The following is a 21424-nucleotide window of genomic DNA, read 5'->3' as shown; positions in this document are numbered from 1 at the left end:
TAGTTATATATGTTCATAGTAATAATATATAATATAATTATATAATAGTAATAATAGTATAATAGTAATTATAATCATAAACATATAGGTATATTTATGAGTAAATTATATATGGAAAGGTAGATAGATGGGTGGATAGACAGATAAATAGATACATCAAATGTAGCTGTTCACAGCCTCCCAGTCCTTCCATGGAAACAGGTTAGGCAACTATTTTTTTATACCCCTGAGATTATGGCAAGATATTGCTTAGACACCAGTGATAATGAAATACAGCTGAATGTTTATCAATTTCAGCTCTGTGAATGTCTATTGGTGGATGTTATCTGAAGAACTACCCATTGGGGTTGTGTATGCAATGACAATCTTGTACAACGCAATGATATCAAAGGGCTTTTATCACTATTGCATGAGGAGAAATGCAGACATTATCTTATGTACCTAATGTTTCGGCAAACTGCAAAGGACTATGATAAACCAGTGCTAGATTTAGTGCCAGAAGATTTCCATGTATAAAAGATTTACCCTCCTGTGAGGCTCCAATCAGATTTTTGGACCTGCCATCTAGTGGCCACTGCAGTAACAAGACAATCATTCTATTTTTGGTCTTCATTTGAAAACAGGAATTAAGTGTGGCTGGCTCATCTGTAGATAAATACCCATTAAGCTCTAGCCCCCTCTTCCCTCGTTAAACACACTTCATAGAACAACTTCAATCTGACCATTTGTTACATGCACATGAAAAACAGATTTTTTTTCCCATGCAAAATGATATGCTTCCCACCTGGAAATGGAAAAGAAAGAGAGACACAGACAGAGGGAGGGATGGGGGGGAAGGAAAGGAGAGGAGAGGAAAGGAAAGGAAAGGAAAAAGAGTTTTCCATTATTGAAAAAAAGTGGAAAAGGGGAGATAAAAAGAGAAGCTGGAGATCAGGCATATATTCTGTCAAGTAGTTCTACTTGTGAGACTAATTCTTACAAACTGTGCACCCAGCAGAGCAAACCTCTTATTTTGCTCCTTTTCTCTGATCCCCCACAAAGCTGTAATGTTCTAGTTGTTTTCCCCTGTCCTGTGAACCACACAGGCATTTGATATTATGCATCATGTTGGCAAAGAATCAATTTACAAATGGCTGAAGTAGGCAGTTATTTAGTATAATATAGGGCTATGGATGTATATGTTACTGTAACAGAACCTGGTAAGAGATTTAGTTTTGTTTCAATGTTCTTATTATAATCTCCAGTTGTTAGTTTTTCTGTTTTCCAGGGATTTTATGAATAGATTCTAGAAGTGCACAGTGGGCTATTATTATTATTATTGTCAAAGAAACATGAACATACAGAGCAAAGGCCAGTTTGTGAACTATACCAGACAGTCCTCAGTCCAAAAGAACTCACAATACAACTCCTTGGCAGGTCCTGGAAAATATAAGACAGAATGAAAACAGATGGGTGAATGGTACTTATTCAATATCTTAAATATAGAACTCAGTCGTACAGGTGCATTTTCAGATGTTATTTGAAAGAAGAGACAGAATATCTTGGCATTGTGTCATTTATTCATAAATATTATAAGTTTTATATTATTTGAGAAACTATTCTAAATATACAGGGAAGTTTAAAGGGAGGTGTGAATACTGGTTCCCTCAAATGAGACAAAGGGCAAATTGCGTGAAAAGTGGGGACTTCACATAGAAAGAGAAAGTGGAGAAGAACCAGGTCATGGAAGGAGCCTGGGGAAAACAGAATCCACCAAGGTATCATAAAGCTTAATAGAAATGAAATGTAGAGATGTAACAAAATAAAATAAAAAGTAAAAAACAACCAAGGATGAAGATCTTGGCAGCTATGTTCCAAAGGTACTAAAATTGTCAGGAGTATCATTAACCCTAATGGCAAGGACAGTGATTTAGTTATGGAAACTACAGCATAAGGCCAGAAGAGGGGTTGAAAGGGTATGGATAGAACAGGGAGGGCAGTCAGATTGAGCTAACAGCAAGCTAACGGGTAGTAATGTATGTAATGAAATTGCAGACAGACCATGTCATTCCTGTATTCAGAACTTGTTAATGGATTTCCATCTTACTTGGAGGAAAAATGAAAATGTTCCAAGCCAGGTGGCTCATGCCTGTAATCCTAGCTGGGAAACACTTCCTTAGCAAGTATGGTGCCCTGATTTCCAACTCCAGAAACCACCGAAAGACAAAACCTAAATCTTTACAATCATCCATAAGCCCTCTCTCTATATTTCAGGGCCCCCTCCCCCCGTCCTCATCTAACACTGGATCCCTCACTCATCCCTCTCAAGCTTCCTGTACCTGCTTTCCTCAACTTACCAGGTACGCATTTACTGTATGCCATTCACCATTGCTTTTGTCAATGCCTAAATGTTTTCCCCAGATAGTTTGTTTGCTCATCACCCTAAAACCTAAACTCGGTTTTCCCTTCTTAGGCATTTCCTAACCACCACATTTGAAAATCCACATTTCTCTTTTATTTCATACCACCTTCTCCCTTCAAACATAATAGATTTTTAATTTACATATTTATTTCCACTTACCAAAGAATATAAGCCCCATGTTTGCAGGAGCTCTTTGGTTCTATTTGCTTGGTGGTTTTTTCTGTTTTGTATTCTAAGAAATCACTCATGCCTTCCACCATGCCTGCTGGGTGTTCAGCAAATGTTGGGTGGGTGAATTTTAAAGAAGGAAGAACACTTCTTTTGTGTTGTAGGTATTTTTTATTAAATGTAAAGCATACTATTGTAGCCTGGGCCCCATTATTCTCTGTAGCAAAATTTTCAGAGTCTTCAAAATTAATTTGGAAGATAAGAACATTTATGCAAGTTCTTCCAGTATATTAGATAGGATACTACTTCTGTTCAGCACCCAAAGCAGAAACATCCAAAGCATTTATTTATCTTTTTTTTTATTCAGTTAATGTTTATCAGGGGATATGGATGTTTGAGACACAGGTAGTAACAAGTGCAAAAGCTGAGGAACATGAGAACACAGCACACTAGACTATGCCAGTGTTACAAGTGGTATGATAATGGCCTGGCTCGTGTGGTACAAAGGGTATTGAGATTGGTAAAAATGTGAACAGCGTCATTTTGTGAAAGATTCCCAGAATCAAGAAATCAGATCAGTGGAAACACAATATACTATCTGCTTCCCTAGGCTGTTAAGTGCAAGTTGATTATAAAAGAATTAGATATGATTAAAACTTGAACATAGAGGACCTGGGTTGTAAAATTCCCTTTATAGGGTGTAAACTTACAATCCCTCATTGTCACAATGACTGTAAAAATATCCAACATGCTTAATGGGACCTTGGTGAAATCTTTGTAAAAGGTGTCCCCAGATCAGACCCTAACTTTCCTTCTCTCAACCCCAGAATGACAGTTGAAATCGCTTGAGTTTACGAGTTTTCTTCCTAATAAGTAACTTCACCCTTTCTGAAAACATATTTTCTGATTTTATACAAAGGAATTTTTAAGAAATACATTAGTGTATATGTATATGTGTGTGTTTGTAAAAGGCAAAGTAATAAAGAAAATTAGCCTTTTTAAATTTGTAAGTTTAATAAGTTAATATTAGTTTAAAACCCAATTAACTGTAAGTATTGCTTTCTCTGCACAAAAGCCTACTTTGGTTATTTTAAAAATTGCATTAGAATTGCAAATCTATCTAGGCTGGTGATTATTGAAAGTGATTAGAAGGCAACAGATGATTTCCAGGTTCTTGGTCAGGTGGGTGTTGCAATTTACTTCCATAGGCAACAAAGGAGGAAGGACATTTTGAAAAAGAAGATGTTAGCTTTGGGCATATTGAATTTAGGATACCCGATTCTTAAGATACCCAATTTGAATTTTCTAGTAGATCGCTTGATATAGAGGTTTAGAGATTAAGAGAGAACTAATGAGTCAAATTACAGATTTGAGAAACATTTTATAACAGGGAGAGATGGACATCCAGTAGACAGAGACATATTAGTTTGAAGTATGTGTAATAAAACATTACATGATGGAGACCTAGACATCAAGGAATGTGGAACTTATGCAGTCACTTTGAGAATTTTCTCCAGGGGTTTGCTTTTTTTTCTTTAATTCTTTCCCACTCATCCTCCGTACCAACATACATCCTATCTTCAGCTATCCTTCCTGTTTAAAAATTTCTATAATTAGGCCTGGCACAGTGGCTCACACCTGTAATCCCAGCCAATCTGGAAGCAGATATCAGGTACATCCCTGTACAGCACATATCAGGTTCATCCCTGTAAAAAACAAAACAAAACAACAACAACAAAAAAAAACCCCAACCAGAACCCAACTCAACAAATAAACCAGGCACATACTGTAATCTCAGCTAAACAAAAGGTATAGGTAGGAGATGTGATCCAAGCTTGGCCCTGGACAAAAGAAAAGGCCATATCTGAAAAACAATAATTAAAGCAAAAGAGATGTGGAGGCATGCTGAATTCATAGAGTGCCTGCCTAGCAAGTACGAAGCCCTGACTTCAAACTCAAGTACCTTCAAGAAAAAAAAAATGTACACTTTACAATCTGGACCTTTCATGTTGCAGATTTACCTTGGTTTATGAAACAACCATATACCTCAAATTTGTATGCAAAGAAAATTTATGTATGTAAGATTACACTGGTAATAAACTATGAGGCCTTATTGCTTCTAAGAAACTACAGAATTGATCTGGCTGCTTTATCAATACTGTTCCTTTAATTTTTCTGTTCTCGTTATTTTAGTCAGATTTCTTTTCTAATCTGTACTGTATTCATCAGTTCTAAGATCAAACCATTGAAATATCTGTAATATCTAAGGAGATCCCATTAATCAATGAGAGAAGTCATCTTTATTCTTTGCCTCTGCACTGTCAAGTAAAGAAAAAGAGGTACTCTAGACTTCATTGCCTGAGGGCCTGCCTCTATAAGTCAGCCTTCTAGAATGTAACCTCCCATTTTAATCTGTGAGATTTCTTTTCTTGCTTGCCTTGAATCATTTAAAAATATCCCTTTCGTCATTCCATATCTCAATAGGTTTATTTACTTACTTTTTTTTTTAATGACTCTTCTGCCTCCACACATTTGAAATATTCCTGGCAAAGGCAGCCAAAATCTAGAAAGTTTATATTGGTTTTATCATGGTAGTTATAATCTCTGTTGTCCAATTTTCTAGAATCTGTGATCATCTGGGACTTCTTCCTGCTGGGCCTCTATTGGAAGTCTCATTTTCTTTCCTGAGTCTTATCTTTATCTCCCCCCAAAAAAGCTTCTGTAAAATGTGTGTCCCCCACCAATCACAGTGCTACATGGATAGTATATGCAGTCTCTATGGCAACTGGGTTACAGGCCACAACACCAAGATGAGTGGCTCCACCACTGTAGTAGAGAAATTGGCACATGCCCTGCTCTGACACTACACAAGTTTCCCCACTGAAATAGAAATCAGGTGCTGGTATTTTAATATGCAGAATAAGGAAGGAAGCAGAGGAAATGCTATAAATCCAGTCTCTCTAAAAACACATTATTGAAACGATGTGATTTTCTCGTGTTATTAATGAAAGGGTAGCTAGGTGTGCTGACCAGTCATAGATAGATAAACTGGTTGAATTCTGGGAGGATGTAACTTTTCTTACAGACACATCTTGTCTCTGAGCAAGCTAATTGTACTGAGATTAAGATATATTCTTATGTAAGATCAGAGAAATTATGAATACTCTATAAAATTATTCATTAACTGAAGAGACACACTTTCTCATGTGCTTTCTCAGTAATTGCATACAAAAGACAAACGTGGCTTTTTCTGAGAATGCCTGAGAGGAACAGTTCTTTTTTTGTTTTGTTTTGTTTTTGTTGCCAGTCCTGAAGCGTGGCCTCAGGACCTGAGCACTGTCCCTGGCTTCTTTTTGCTCAAGGCTAGTACTCTGCCACTTGAGCCACAGCGCCGCTTCCAGCTTTTTTCTATATATGTGATACTGAGGAATCGAACCCAGGACTTCATATATACGAGGTGAGCACTTTACCACTAGGCCATATTCCCAGCCCAACAGTTCTTATTTTAATTTTTTTCCCTTTATTGTCAAAGTGAAGTGCAGAAGGGTTGAAGTTTCCTATGTAAGGCAGTGAGTACATTTCTTGTTCAACTTGTTACCTCAAGAGGAACATCTCTATTCGCTGGTGAAGGGAGTAAAGAGGCAAGTCTCTTCTGGCATACTACCTCCAGGACTGAACTTCCTTCTAAGTATAGAAAGCAACAGTCACCAATGTACAGCTCAATAAATGGAAAGGGTCTAAAGCAAAGTTTTACATCTTTAGCCCTGTGTACATTTAGGCCTAAATAAATCTTTATTGTGCTGAATTGTCCTATGCAATATAGAATGTTTATCAGCACTCTTGGTCTCTACTAACCATCTGCAGTAAACAAAACCTCAAAGTTCCCCAGTGGGGTCAAAAGATTGAGAAACCCATCAGCTTGAAAATAAAAATTTGAAAAAAAAAAAAAAGATTGAGAAACTACTGTCGTAAAACCAGATGAAGCTGGGGTAAGAAATGCATGGGAGAATTCTTTAATTGCCCAGAATATTTGTCCAAGAGGTATTTATTGAGCCCCTATTAAATTCCAGACATCATTCTGTTGATCAGAAATACAGTTATGACCAAGTCCTGAACAGGTGAAACTTACTAGGAGATGTAGGCCACATGTTCTTAACCAACTGATTTCTTTCCCTCCAAATAGCCTAATACCTAATATTTGAAGCGAACTGAGGGCCAAAGAAAGAAAAACACAAATTCATACTTGAAAGTTCTTTTTTAGTTTATAAACCTCAAAATGGTTTTGATTCTAAGATGAAACTTGGCAAGTGAACAGTTCATATGTTTTAGTTTATAATCCGTTTTAATCATTTTGGGTGTTTTCAAAACAAATGGTGAGATTACGGATTTTTCCCCCTTCTATTTTTGGCCCCATTCCTTTGGTCAGTCCTTCTTTTCTGATTAGTTTTCTTGTTTATCTTTTTGGAAGAATGCTTTTATGTATTTGAAATGTGTGCACGTAGGTAAAGAATATGAGGGGGGAAAAGGAAGACATAAACATCTTTAAGACTTCGTGATTCTTGTTCAAACTGACACCTGTAATCCAGCCTCATAGCAGTGTTCAGGCATTCAGGCATGACTTCCTCAAGGAAACCTCCTCAAAAACCCCTCATGGGAAAGTCACCTGACCCAAGTGTTCTCTGAGCCCTCTGTCTATCTATCTATCTATCTATCTATCTATCTATCTATCTATCTATCTATCTATCTATCTATCTATCTATGCTTATACAGTATAACATCACTGTTGTAATTAAGTAACCAACTGTGAGATGGAAGTTTAGTGGGAATCAGTATTATGTCGGCCCATCCATAATTCTATTCTCTGAAGCACAAAGAGGGTGCATAAGGAATTATTTTGAGTAGATCACTTGACCGATGGAAAAATCTCTGAGACTTCATTAGATTAATCATATTATAGGCCATAAGCAATGTGCTTTCACTCTTGAAACAACTGAACTCCTAAAACTATGCTTATATTAGAAGCTCTAGAGAATCATGTAAATATATTAATCTTTGAGATAGTTTATCCAGAAATTGGAAGAATTTCAGTGAAATAACAGAGCGTGGGTTTTAGTAATGTTCTTAAGTATCAGTAGTATGAGCATTTTTCAAGAGAGTATACTGCTTGTGTGTGAAGCTCAAGAATGAAGTTACACAGCTTATTTATGTGGTTTGTTCCTTAATATCTGTTATCTCTAGTAGGATTTGAGCTCCTAAAAGATGGAGAACTTAATCTGCCACTTAGGTCATCTTCTGTGCCTAGAATGTGTTTAGTATGTGGCCGGTACTCAGCAAATATTTGCTTCATGAATAACTGGTAGACATTTAGCAATACTACACTGATAATGAATAAATTGCTTATTAGTGAACAAAAAAAATGCCATAAGATCGTGAATCTCCTATTCCTTCATTGAACATCCTGTAGGCACTCAATAAGTACTTGATAAGTGAAGGAATTAATTGGCTCTCCAATATGCTCAAGGATGTATTTCTACTAAATGTATATTCATCTGCTTGGGTTGCTGTAACAAAGTACCACAAACTGAGTGGTTTAAACAACAGAAACATTTTGTCTCATTGTTCTATAAGGTAGGATCCAAGATCAAGGTTGCCAGGATTAGCTCCTTCTGAAAGTGTGTTCCTTGCTTATTCCTTGCCTGTTCCTTGCCTGCTCCTTGCCTCTCACCCAGTTTCTGGTGATTTGCTAACAGTCTTTGGCATGTCTTGGCTTGTAGAAGCATCACTCAGTATCTGCCCTCATCTTCAGGTAGCATTCTCCCTGCGTGTGTATTTGTGTTCAAATGCCCCCTTCTGATACAAACACCAGTGACAATCATACTGAATCAGTGTCTCATGCTATACCAGAACCTTGGCTTTCTTTCTTTCTTTTTCTTTCATTTCATTCTTTATTTTCAGGTCTTGGGCTTGAACTTTGTCCTCTCATTTCTAGGTAGGCACTCTGCCACATGAGCCATAATTTCTTTTGGCTTTAGTTATTTTCCACATATTGTCACGTCTGTCTGATATTATTTACCTGTGGCCAGCCTCAGAGTGTAAGCCTCCTATCTATGCCTCTCACATAGATGGGACTACAAATGCCACCGTGCCCAGCTTATTGATTGGGTGAGGACTTTTGGTCCATGCTGCCCCCAAACTGTGATACCTAACAAGATCTGCCTCCTAAGTAGCTGGGATTAGAGGCATCAGTCAATGTGCCCAATTTCAACCTCATCCTAATCATATCTGCAATGACTACTGTAAAATATGCTTACATTCTGAAGTAATGAGGGCTAGAACTTCAACCCATTAATGGGGGGGGGGTGTGTTATATAAAAAAATAACAGATCTTTAGATTGTTACATCTTGATGGATATCTCTTTTGTGAAAAAACATCAGCTTCTCAAAATAACATCAAGTTTAACAATTCTGTATAGAAATTACTATTGTGGTATTAAGTGACATGTAGTATGCTATTCAGAATTGTCTGTGTTTGTAGAGTTTATAGTGAAAAGTAGCATGATGACAATCCTAAGAAGCCTGATTATACTTCGCATCTTTCCTTGAATTCTGAGTGGCCTTATGTGACCAGACAATGAGTAAAGGAGGGAAGACAACTGAGAGAAGGGTTTGGAGCTTTAACTTTATTTTAAAAACATCTGGAGACCAACATAGAAGTCAAAACTTAGTAAAATAATGTAAAGAGTAAATTGTATTGAATATAAATTATACCTCAATGAATTTGACCTTAAAAAGAAAGAGGGCTGAAGGCATAGCTCAAGAAGTACTTGCCTAGCATGCTTGAGGTCCTAGGTTCAGTCTCCAATATTGAAAAAAATAATCAAGTAATTAACGACTTTAAGGTTTTTTAATACAAGGAAAGGAAACAGTGCTACAGAAGAATGACTCTTGGAGAAAAGCGGTTCAGACATATTTTGATGTCCTTTCACCCTCCAGTCACACCCATGAGTCTGTGCAAGCCTCAGAAAAGGATCAGTTCTGAGTCTTCCCTGCAGCACAAAGGTCTAGTTGGACCCAATTGAGAACAGTGGGATTTTTGATACCTGTTCAGCAGAACAGGAAGTCAATCAAAGATAGACCAATCATTCACAAGACTTTGCTGTCCATTCTTGGCTAAATACCAGCAGGGCACCTTGGCTGTCTAATAGAACAGGCCTGGGGACACAGGTAACTAGAGTGCATGCCATTGCCAACTTCCAGCCAGAGTGGGTAATGTTAGTGCTCATGATGTATATCCTGTACAGGATGAGAAAGGACTGTGGGTATGTAAGAAGATGGTGGCTGTTTGTATGCAGATGAAGGGGAAGGGGAGTGTGGACATGTTTCAAAGCAGATTCTCATGGAACCTATCTGTAATGGAGTCCCCCCATGGGAAGGGACCACAATGTAATGGGGCTCAAGGCGGGGCAATCCCCCCATCCCTCCAAGAGTCCACCACTCAGAGACAGTCTCAAGTAAAAAGATGGATTTATTGGGGAAGTAAAAAGTGTACTGACTGGCTAGGGTCACGGCCAACTCGGGAGCTGGAACTGCAACTTTATAAAGCAAGCTGACCAGCCAGGGCCACAGCCCAGACTCGGGAGCTGGGACCACGCACCCCCGGGCCACGCGGGTGGGGTTGGGTTATAAAGGCAAATACCACATGGTCAAGCCTGCCACAGTACAGGTGGCCAATGAGGTTACAACACTTTACAGAACATGCCAGGCAACACGCAGATGGCCAAAGGAGTTACAATCTGCCTCATAGTAACTGTTTGAACCAACCTATCATGTTAGTTAGACTTGGCCCACGGATTTGGCGAGGCTCACATGATGCAGGCAGATACACCTACTCATGGGAGGGCACAGGTTTCACCTTGAATGGTTGGTCCACTACTCAGGTGGTCAAGCAGTTTACACAATCTTATCACAGAGAAGGGGAGCTTCTCTGGATAGGGTGGAGGAGATCTTAGTGAAGGTGGAGTTGGCTCCTGCTCTCGTTGACTAATCTGAGGTGGAGTCAATCTGACACTCCTCAACAGCCAATGATGGCACTGGCCAGATCTGACTTCCATATTACACTATCCACAGAACCAAAGGCAAGCCAAGGCTAAAAGGCCTAGCAAGCTCACAAGTACTACAAGGAGTCCAAGGAGGAGGGACCAAGGAATAAAACTCACTCTCTTTTGTCTATACGTATGTATGGCCTTGGTGATTACAAAGATGAATCATTGAAATAAAACAAGTCTTTTTTTGCTTGCCAAAAGATAAAGAGAAGACAGTTTTGGTGACCTAAGCAAAAAGAGTTGCATTACAAATACAGCTAGAGAAACCATACTGAATTGGGTTGAAGAGTCACTGGGAGGTTAGGGTGCTTGAAGCTGGCACAAAGCAGAAAAGAACAGGTCCACAGAAAGAGTCTTGAATTTATTGTGATCGTTGTTGCTGAAGTGAGGGCATCTTAAAGCATGTTGGCAGGAAGTGGGAAAATTGAAAATACAAAAGAAGTACTGACACAATGAGATCCTGAGGAGTCCTCATTCCCATAGTTAGTATTATATTTGTTTGTTTTGTCTGTTTGTTAGTCAGGGTCTTGCTGTGTAATCCTTGAATTCTGAATCCTCCTGCCTCAGGCTCCAAAGTGCTAAGATCACAGTATACAACACCACACCCAGCTAGAATTAATTGTTCTCCCTCCAAAAGATTAGACTGAGAAGTTAGTGCCTGGTTAGAAAATACTTTTAAGTGATATACAGCTACAGCTAATCTCTCATGCTCTAGAGGCATTCAGTTGGACCTGGGTGTCTTTCTATGATATTCATAAGGACAATTCTGTCCCTGTGGACCCTGTCTCCATATGTCATCCTAGCAAAGTAACCAACCATGTTATTCACTGTGAGATACCATGCTCTAGTTATCCTTTACTTGCTTGAGTGGACTGAGATGAATATAATATACAGGCTTTCCTAGTTTCCTAAACCTTGTGAGAATTCCTAAGCTCTTTCCCTTGGTGCTATTTATCCATAAGTTCAAAAAATAACTTTTGGGGAATTTCAATAAGCAATTCTGAAGAAGTCCTCTCTTTTGTGCAAATATAAATCCTTATAGAATGCCATTTTTTTCTCTATTTTTTTCTTTCTCCTACTTCTGCTCCTATTATAGCTCTTTTCAGCAATGCTAAAACCCAGCTGGTCTGGAGATTAATATGACCAGACATACCATGAATTTTTAAAATCTTCGAAGTCCCAGTTTCTCCTCCTTCATCAATCAAATATAGGATATATATGTGTGTGTACATGTGTGTATGAAGTACATTATCATAAGTCTTCCCTAAGTGTTTTTTTTTATCTTGCTGTCCTCTAAAATTACTCCTAAATGCTTTTGGTTATAAAGAAATAGAAGAAAGAACTTGAAGAATAGAAGGGGAAAGAGTGTGAAGTGATGGAAAATGGGAAAAGAGTGCACACTGGAAAATAAAGGAAATGAAGGCTGAAATGAAATACATAGTGATTCTACCTTTCCTATGCCCCTCAGACCATTTTTAGACATGGTTTTGATATTTCCTGTACCCACTGACTCAGGAGACTTGAATCCATAGCCATTTAGATTCCCATACTGTCTATTCCGTGTTGGCATGGACAGTGTTAATGACTAATGTATGTCTGAAAGAACTTAAGCAATAATTTGGTTTTACTTCATTAACATTCAAAATATAAACATGTAAACTACATGTTGAATTCATTAAGTTCTTTCTTCCTGGCTTAAAAAATATGAAAACCGCATTTTTAAAAAGGGATTGATTGGTGTCATGTACGTATTTGTTCACTTCTGTTTATGCAAGATAATAAGAGTATTAACATGGAGAAGGAATAATAGTACTTATAATTCCATCACCACTGTTTATATAAGATGAAAACATCTGAAAAGAAATGGGGAGAGGAGGGCAATGTTCTGCACATACATTAAATTCTCCTATTATTGTTGATGAGGAATATGAGAAGGTAAACAGGCTTAACAAGCTGCAGAAGAATTAATGTTTCTTACATTATATTTATTGACATTAACCGAGGATGGCCAGAATCTGAAATTACTAAGATAAATGGAAAGAGTAGTCCCTTGTAAAAGAGGCAGAGATATAGTACTTCATTAGATCCTCTTTGAAATCCAGATTACAGAGTGATGTTATGGTTCTCTATTGAATGCTGAAATTCTTCTACTCGTAGTGAATGTCATGTCAGGGAGGTCAATGACTTATAACGTGCCATAGCTTAGGATATGCTTCTTATGGGCTGAAGTCTCATAACTTGTCTCAAGAAAGAAAAAAAAAAAGGAAAACCAGTTCTCTGGTCAGATTATATGATCTGCTTCAAAGACTTAAAAAGTTCTAGTCATGGCTGCTTGAGAAAGAAAAAGTACTTGGTAGTGGAGGAAATTAGCTGAGTTGACTATATTTATCTATGAAGAGTCAAGTCATTCATAAGGCTGTCCCAAGCCTAAGACAAAGAAAGGTTGTTTGGGGAATCTTGTTAGGATAATTTGAAATCAGCTAATAAGTGCAAATTAAGACATAAAACCTCTCTTAAAACCTCTCATAAAACCTGTCTTCCATTACATGGTAATGGAAGATAATATGAACAGGACTAGAATCTGATTGCCTAAATAAAAATAATAGTTTCTTTTTAAAAAATATGTTGAACTAATAAATGGATACTTGACTCTATCTGGAAAATACGTTCCATACTCTCTTTTATCTAAATCAACTCTCGAGCTTACTTCAGAAACTCTCTTTAGGTTCAGTTATGAGTTGAACTTTAAAAAGGGCATAAAGTCACTAATTTTTATGATTTATTCCTTTCTGTTCCCATTTGTTATCCTGTACACTCCTACATGTATTCATATTTTATTGTCAGGTGGGCTAGTTTTGCATGAAAGTGATAGGAGATAAATCCAGAAATATGGTGATAAAAACCATAATATCTTGAGCATTAGAGAACCTAAAAATGCTAGTGGGCAGCAGGGTCTTTGAAATCACACCAAAACCAAGCAGTTGCTGTATCAGTTAGTCTGTATGCCAAACATGAAATTCTAGACCAGCATGAATAAGAATGAGATGTGCCTCATTGGATATTTTTGAGCCAGTTTTACCCACATGACACTCCCAGTTGGCAACCAGATCTAAGAGAAGTGCAGAAAGTAATGGTAAATGTGTTTTAGAACTTCCATTATGTCTTCATTTACAAAATCATAAGATTTGAAACACCTCAAAGAAGAATTGCAAACATTAGATGGGTTTTCCTATGTCCTAATTTCCTACTGGACTGAGAAGTATTGAATTGGTGGGCATGAAGTTGCAGGGGAGAGGCTGAATATCCACAGAATACTTGCAGATTCTCTGATCAAGTGCTACCCAAGTGGATAAATTTGGCATGTGTACTTTTGGTAAGAGGAGAGGCATGATAGTTAGTGTAAGGTGGGACATTCAGAAGTCATTTCAAACCTATTATCTCTAAATCTTTAAAACTCTTAGTCCAGGTACTACCAGAACAGAGTGAAATTGCCTAGAATTTTTCTTGTCACTTACCAAACAACTGAGCTTAAAACTCTTATGACTGTTTTATAAAACCTAGAACTTGCCTGTCTTCATTTGTCTGGTGAGGATGCAATTCTGTGGCTTACTACAGAGGTTTTTAGCAGAACATTATATTTACTGTCCAAATTAATAATATTTCTTTCTTTTGTCATGGGGGAAAAATCCACTCTATACTCCATACATTAAGTTAAAGGTGGGTTTTAGAGGATTTTTGTTGTTGCTTAGCATGGGCACGCATATTCTGTAAAAGCTTTTTCAGTTCCATCATGTTGACAAACTGATTCCATTAAATCACCCACTATCATCATGTTCACTTCTTCTTTTTTAGAAAGTTAGAAAACAGTGATCTTGTAGTCTTCCAAGTATTCACTTTTGCAAAAAATAAAATAAACTTGGAGAAACATGAGTCTATTCCTTGAAGTGAAAAGAAGATGAGTGATATAATTCTCAGCTCAGTTCTTTCTCTTGTGGCTGTTCAAGATAGAGCAGGAGCCTGTGGCTGCTTTATTTTTTTTTTTCATTAAGATGAGTTTTTTTTAATGTTCTGAATATAGATCAAAGTTCTCTACCTCAGTATTTATTATAAATTATTTGTTACTTATAATAAGCACTGCAAGAATTTGAGTGAATGATATAAAATTGATTCCTTCAAGGATTTTTCAACTATTACTGCAACCTTAGATAAAATGATAGTTGATATTGTTTTAGGATCACACCACTGGGCTGAATGAGAACAAGTAGATCTCTCTTCCCAATACCATGCTTTCCTCACTGAGGGGGAAAAAATTATATGATCTGCTGCTGGGTCATTTAAAACACCGAGTGGATGTGTGAAATGAGAGAAAAATGCTCAGTGTGGGGTTAATTAGCTCTGTGGGGTTGTGGGTGGGTCACTTCCTCCAGACCAAATCATGCAGGAGGAACCGTGCCTGTGCAGACTCACAAAAGCAAAAGGAAGCTATGAACCTTCAGATTCTAGACATAAATTGGAGACAAGAAAGGAGTTCTTTTGTGCAGTGAGTCCTTTGGGCTTCATTGGTCAGAGACAAATGGACTTCCCTTGAAGTGTCTGGAGCAGGCCACTATCAGACACTGAAAATTAATACACAGTTTGAAAAAGTCTTGGCAAATTTGATTTGTTTAGGAACTTGATCTCTGCCAACTATTTTTAAATCTTACCTCTGATGAAGATGCATTATACTCCACAAATTAGTATGTTGAATTGAAATCCCATTTTACAACTACTTAAAAATTGTATAGAAATAAATATAAAGAAATAATCTTATCTCTCAGTTTCTTTAATGAAACTAGATCTCAACTAAGAAGCAATGTAATTTCAACCTGAAAGTATGAGTGAATTCTTTTGTATTTTCCTAACCGTGTTTCATAGAGTGGTATGGGGTTGCCTACTAGCTGAGATCAGCTCAGCCTTGGTTCAGCCTGAAGGATTCCCACTAATCCTTTCAGAAAGTGGGAGGTTAAAGAGCAGACAGAAACATTCTCAACTCCTAAATCCATAATAGGTGACTATAAGAAGAATTTAGATATTTATTAGGAATTTCATGGGCCAAGCTTACTTGGGCAGAAATGTATCGTATAATCTCGAGAAGATATTAATATAGAGCCAAAGCCAATGGAGATTAAGCATGAGGAAAACACTAACAATGAATATGTTAATAAAGCTTCAGTGCAAACCATTTATATTTTCTTGTTTCTACTTAAATTACTCTGGCATTACTTTGAACAAAACTTCCTCAAGTATTTGAACAAGAAGCCCCAAAATGTTTATAATTTTAGAGAAGATAGATAGATAGGATAGGATAAAATATATTATGTATTATATATAACATGTAGTATGATTATCTCTGAAGATGTTTTATTTGAAATTAAACTATAAGCAAAATTGTCTACGTGAGGTAGAAAAACAGATGTATAACTGAAATATTGAAAAACACCAGACAGCACCCACTATCACTACATACACCCCCACCCCCACACAAATACCTCCTCATTACCTATGACGAAAACCTAAATATGGATCTTGTAAAGACAGTTAAGAAAATGCAAATTCCCCTAAGAGGAAGTATTAAAACAATTAAATTAATACATTTTAGAAAACAGAGAGCAAATCATGCTAGGGTGGATATGAGACTGAAAATGTCCCTGAAAGAAAGGACCTTAGTTGTATTTATTCCTTTTCCTTCCATGTGCATATGGAAATAAAAGGGGATGGATGTTGGAAGGCAGGGTAAGCCTTGTGAATTCTAACAACCTACAGTGTCAACTTACCATGCCACAGCTTTTCAAATTTTAAGTTGCTGTTTAGTTTGAACCCTTTGCTGTTCAGTTCCTTCCTGTCATTTGAAACAGTATAAGCAACAGCTACATGCACCAACCATTATCCTAGTTAGGCTGTCAAAGCTAACTTAATGCTGACTTTATTTTCTGTAGTGATACTGCACAAAATATTTCTTTCGAAAGGTCTTAGCCCTCTATCCTCCCAACTCCCAATCACAGTAATAACCAACCTCAACAGTCATTAGGGAAGACTAGAACCATCTCCTCTAACAAGTTGGCTATGAAGAAATTGGCATCGTTTGTCTCTTTGATTCGTGTTCTTATGAAAATAATGGGTTGCAAAATAAAACTACATTTCTCTCTCAATCTCTCTTTTTTAAAAAACCAGATCTTTACTAGTTACATTGGAACTGAGATTTTTGTTTCTTTTTTTCTGACAAATGTTGAATAATGCTGAAAGGTTTTAATAGCCAAAGTCCATCTTTAGAAATAGCTTTCTTCTATAATGTACTGCCAATTTCTTATTCGTGTGTATTTTGACCTTCCTAGTGCCTTTGCTATGGGCTGCCTGTTGATTGGTACATGTTAGTGCTTTGCTTATAAGTGTTGGGCAATAGTTCAGTGATCCACTCCAAATCTGGCCCATAGATAGAATGGGCTCATCTTCTATTTAAGAAATGTGGCAAACTGCTTTAAATGAATTTGGTTCAGACAAGGTCACTGGAACTGTTCATCTGCTCCTGTGCTGTATGTAATGGACACTTCAACTGAGCTCCAAAGCTGCAAGGTAAATAGACAAGAAAGCCTGTAACTGGCCACCCCTGTTAGATCTTCATCTGATCTGTTACTGGATTTATATTCTTTACCCTATGTGGCCAATTTTGATCACTTAAAGGAATATTTGGCTGGTTCTTCTGTGGTCGTTGGAGATGTTCCTGAGAATAATAATAGTGAGTTCTTATGTTCTGGACTTTCTAGTTTTTTCTTCCATTTGAAATTGAGTTTATGTGTATATTCATTACCAGGTTTATGAAATATTCAGCTAAATTTTTAGGTGTAAAAGAATACATTGTTAGAATGTTTTTTTCCAGCTGGTTGTTAGGCTAAAACTTACAGAAGAGTCTAGACCATTTCTCCTCAATTTTATGTCATAGACATTTGGTGAATTAGCCAATACTTAAGCACGATGTATACTATTTTTAATTTGTTAACTTTCTTTCTGTACCGTCTGGTCCTCTTTTAACTTTAGAATTTGTTTGACTAAACTTTTATAAATCCCATGTAATTTTTAGGGTCAACATTTATAGGATTTTGTGAAATCGTATGGAGCTAAGCAAGACAAGAGGTTATTGAATTCATCATCCCGGCTGGAGGCAGAGCTGTGTTTATTTCATGGGAAATAGATGAGAATCTTTCCTGTTTTTAAAGAGCAATGAAAAATGAAATTTCATAACTGCTCTTAGCAATTTATTTGATTGTCTCTTACTTACATATTTAGAATGTTTGTCTTAAATTCTTTACTGAACTTTTAAAATATTATTTTGCTCTGGGACAAAAACACTGATCATTACCCACTTTGCAGAGTCTCTTTATAGTCAGAAAACCATGACGACACACCTCCTATCTTTCTTCCCTGAATTATCTCAGTTTCAAAATACATTTACTTATGTTTTTATAGTTCTTTCCCTAACCAAGTAGCAGAGGAAATGATTTTAAAATTTTCTGTCATATATGTTGCCTCAGAGAAAGGGCCTGCATATTTTAATTTCACTGTGCTAGTATGGAAATAGCCATGACTTTTTCATTATATCCTGATGGACAGAGCATTTGTGTTCATTTAACCTTGAGGTTTAAACTTGTTCCCAAAAAAGTAACTGACTCATAGCATTGGCTAGACCCAAGAATAAAGAGCATCAGTTTTCCTAATCTTAAAGCTCATCTTGCCCCCACTCCTAAAAGGCACTAAAATTAACTTTTCCTTGACCTCTCTGTGATGCTATTTATTTACTGATTTAACAACTTTTTTCTATCATCTTTGTCTCTTAAAATAGATAAACAGCTTTTATTCAACAAACATTGGAGTGTTGTTCTGTGTTTAACACACTATGTGAAGTTGGGAGATTTAAGTGTGGACTGTTAGCAAAGGCTCAGAGACACAGATGTCTTAGCATGCTCAAGGAGAAGCAAATAGGCTGTCATAGTACATACATACAGGAACAGTGGAACAAAAACAATTTAAAAACTAGAGATGGGATGAGGCCAGATTGTGAAAGGTCTTGGACGCTCTTAAGCAAATAGTTGGTTGTGAGAGGGACAAAAATAACAGTTTCTAGTCTATATTACAGAAAGCTCTTTGTAAGTCATTAAAACACAGACCTTTCCTATGTTGTCCTCGTGGTTTAATATCTAACAGATCATTAGGTATCATTATCTGTTTATATATTTTTATACCATTGACTGTGATCATTTTTCTCTTTTACTGTTTTTAACCATTTGAAGGAATCATTTGAGTAAAGATAGCCTTCTGTTCACACTGATCTGGGTATTTCTTTTTCCCTGCTGTGCCCATATTTACTCCAAAGCCCTGGTGCCACTAACATGTTCCTTTCTGTGTTTATATACTGCCAAGTCTTGGGATGAGTTTGTACTAAATAGGCACAATCTCTCTGTGGCAAATGGCATTGATGGTAGGCTGTGAGCAGCATTCTGATCAAGTGTCTGTTATTGATTGAACTACATAGTAAGAGTGCCAGGCTTTTTCAGATCCCCTAAAGAGTAGCAATTTCCTATAGGTCAAAGGTCCTGATACCCAATACATTCAGAATCTGCAAAGCTACAACTTCAGAAATTTGAGGAATGGAGAAAATGTTATTCAGACTCAGATTATAAAGTGTTCCTAAAAGTCATAATGCTAACAAGTTGGGTATACTTTAGGAGCTGTCAGGACCCCCCCACCCCCACTGAAAACAAATTCATCCTTACTGCTGCACACACCACACACCACACCACCACCACTAGTAGCTCTGCTTTCAACCTACTCTGCCATTTCTCACCTAACCTGTCAAAAGGGGAAAAAAAAATTCTGAGTAGGGCTGCAGAGGGTTCGGGTGGAGGGGAGGTGGTAGTAAATGTTAAACTGTGTCTTGGCTTGAGCTGAGAAATAGTCCAAGGTCTAACTGTTGAACTTTAGTTTTTTAATTCTCTGTATTGGTCATTGATCTTTAATGAGTACTTATTTCATCATCAAGTTTTTTGTTTGTTTTTTGTTTAATGTATTGGGATTTTAAACTCAGGACCTTGCTCAGGTTCTCTACCACCTGAGCCATATTCTCAGACCTTTTTGCTTTAGCTATTTTTCAAGTCGAATACAAACCTACTAGTCATGATTCCCATTTAGCTAGAGATTATAGGTGTGGGACATTTTGCCTGATTTATTTCTTTTTAACTAATGAAATATTTTAATTAAAAACCTGTGTGTTTGCTTTTTTAATTTTACTTTTTTATAGAATTTTTAATTATCTTTAAATGGTTGTACAAAGGCGTTTCCAATTCCACATGTCAGTTTATGAGTACAATTCTACTTGATCATTCTCCTTCGTGATTTATATCTTAAAATTGGGTCTTACTAACTTTTTGCCCAACTGTGATACTCCTGGTCTCCCTGCTCTAAGCCTGGTCATCTGATTCTTTCAAATGAGACATCTTTCTGGGCATTATCAGATCATCCTTCTGATTCTACTAGCAGTTTTGTTTTTCACAAATCCCAAATAATATGGTCTTGAAAAGTGACCTCAGGATATGAATGACCATTTCTACCATTTACTGCCTTTGTTGACTGGCCAAAGAAATGAAAATACTTTAAGAAACTGGTCTCTAAGAGACTCCAAAGGACCTGGTAGAGGGTTGTAAATGTTCCAAATGCGCATGAGAATAACCTTTCCCACTGACTTCATCTTGTAAACCTTTTTTCAGGGTAGAAAATAGAGAATTAACAACTCCCAAATGCAGGGTGCATGAAATGTCATTAAATCTAGCATAAAATTTCATGAATCTGTCAGATAAAGGAAATCATGTATCCAGTGTGAAAATGGAATATCAATTGACAGGAATCTATGAAGCTGGCACTTATTTGTCGAAAAATATGAATCTAAAAATCTTAACCGTGCCTCAGCTTCTGAGAGTCCTGGAAGGAAGAGAAGGTATTAACAAAATCAGTAAGGTAAAAAATCTTCATCCTACTGTTTGGAATGCCTCCCACATAAGAATTAATTAATATAATACTTGTAGAATATAAAAGGATCATTGAAACATTTTCTTTTCTCACAGAAAACAAAGATATAAACTGACCTAACACACAAAGAGACTAGTCAGAAAGCAAAAAAGATTGGAAAAATTCACATGTCTAGGAGGTCATTTCTTTTCTGGCTGTCACACCTTTTACTCTCTTCAGCTAGAAGGATAAGTGCTGAACGTCAGAGCCTCTGAATTCCTCAGCTCTCTCATCAGTACTGTGACACATTCTAATTTTCTGATTCATTTATGATGAATAAGCTCTAACTTTTCTATTCACAATCTTAGTAACCATTTTGCAAGTGATTTATGATTAGTTGTTTCTCATGTTATTATTGCGCTATTATTGCTCCCTCTTAGCAAAAGTTTGTCTTACTCTTTATGAGTCCTCTACACAGAAAAGCCTTTGGCTAGTAACATTGCCTAGGCTTCAAGTTCGTTAAGAGGAATGAGAGACTGACAACCCAGATTCTGTTTTTAACCGGGCCAGATACCTCAGCTGGCAAGTGGCTCAGCTTCCTCACCATAAAATGGGTATAATAATAGCTTTCCCTTACCACTGTGAAATATTTAGAATGCAAATCAAGCCAAACCTGTTTCCTTCCAAAGAGAAGCTTAAACCAGCCTGCATAATCCTGAAT

At 37.0% G+C, this 21424-nt stretch overlaps 1 protein-coding gene and 1 long non-coding RNA gene across 27 annotated transcripts in view; one reads left to right on the top strand and one right to left on the bottom strand.

Moving 5' to 3' along the window:
* The window catches only part of Zbtb20 (zinc finger and BTB domain containing 20), a 748243-nt gene that overhangs the window by 534834 nt on the left and 191985 nt on the right, over nt 1-21424 (top strand). The window lies entirely within an intron of this gene.
* LOC125351712 lies at nt 6433-15599 on the bottom strand. Its single transcript, XR_007211001.1, has 4 exons — nt 14103-15599; nt 9249-9264; nt 8951-8954; nt 6433-6443 (listed from the first exon to the last, which is right to left on the bottom strand). It is a non-coding gene; the product is annotated as an uncharacterized LOC125351712 (long non-coding RNA).

This window comes from Perognathus longimembris, chromosome 5 (assembly GCF_023159225.1).
Source record: "Perognathus longimembris pacificus isolate PPM17 chromosome 5, ASM2315922v1, whole genome shotgun sequence".
Classification (NCBI taxonomy): Eukaryota; Metazoa; Chordata; class Mammalia; order Rodentia; family Heteromyidae; genus Perognathus; species Perognathus longimembris.
The sequence above is the reverse complement of the archived record's forward strand: the minus strand, read 5'-3'. Positions and strand labels throughout refer to the sequence as shown.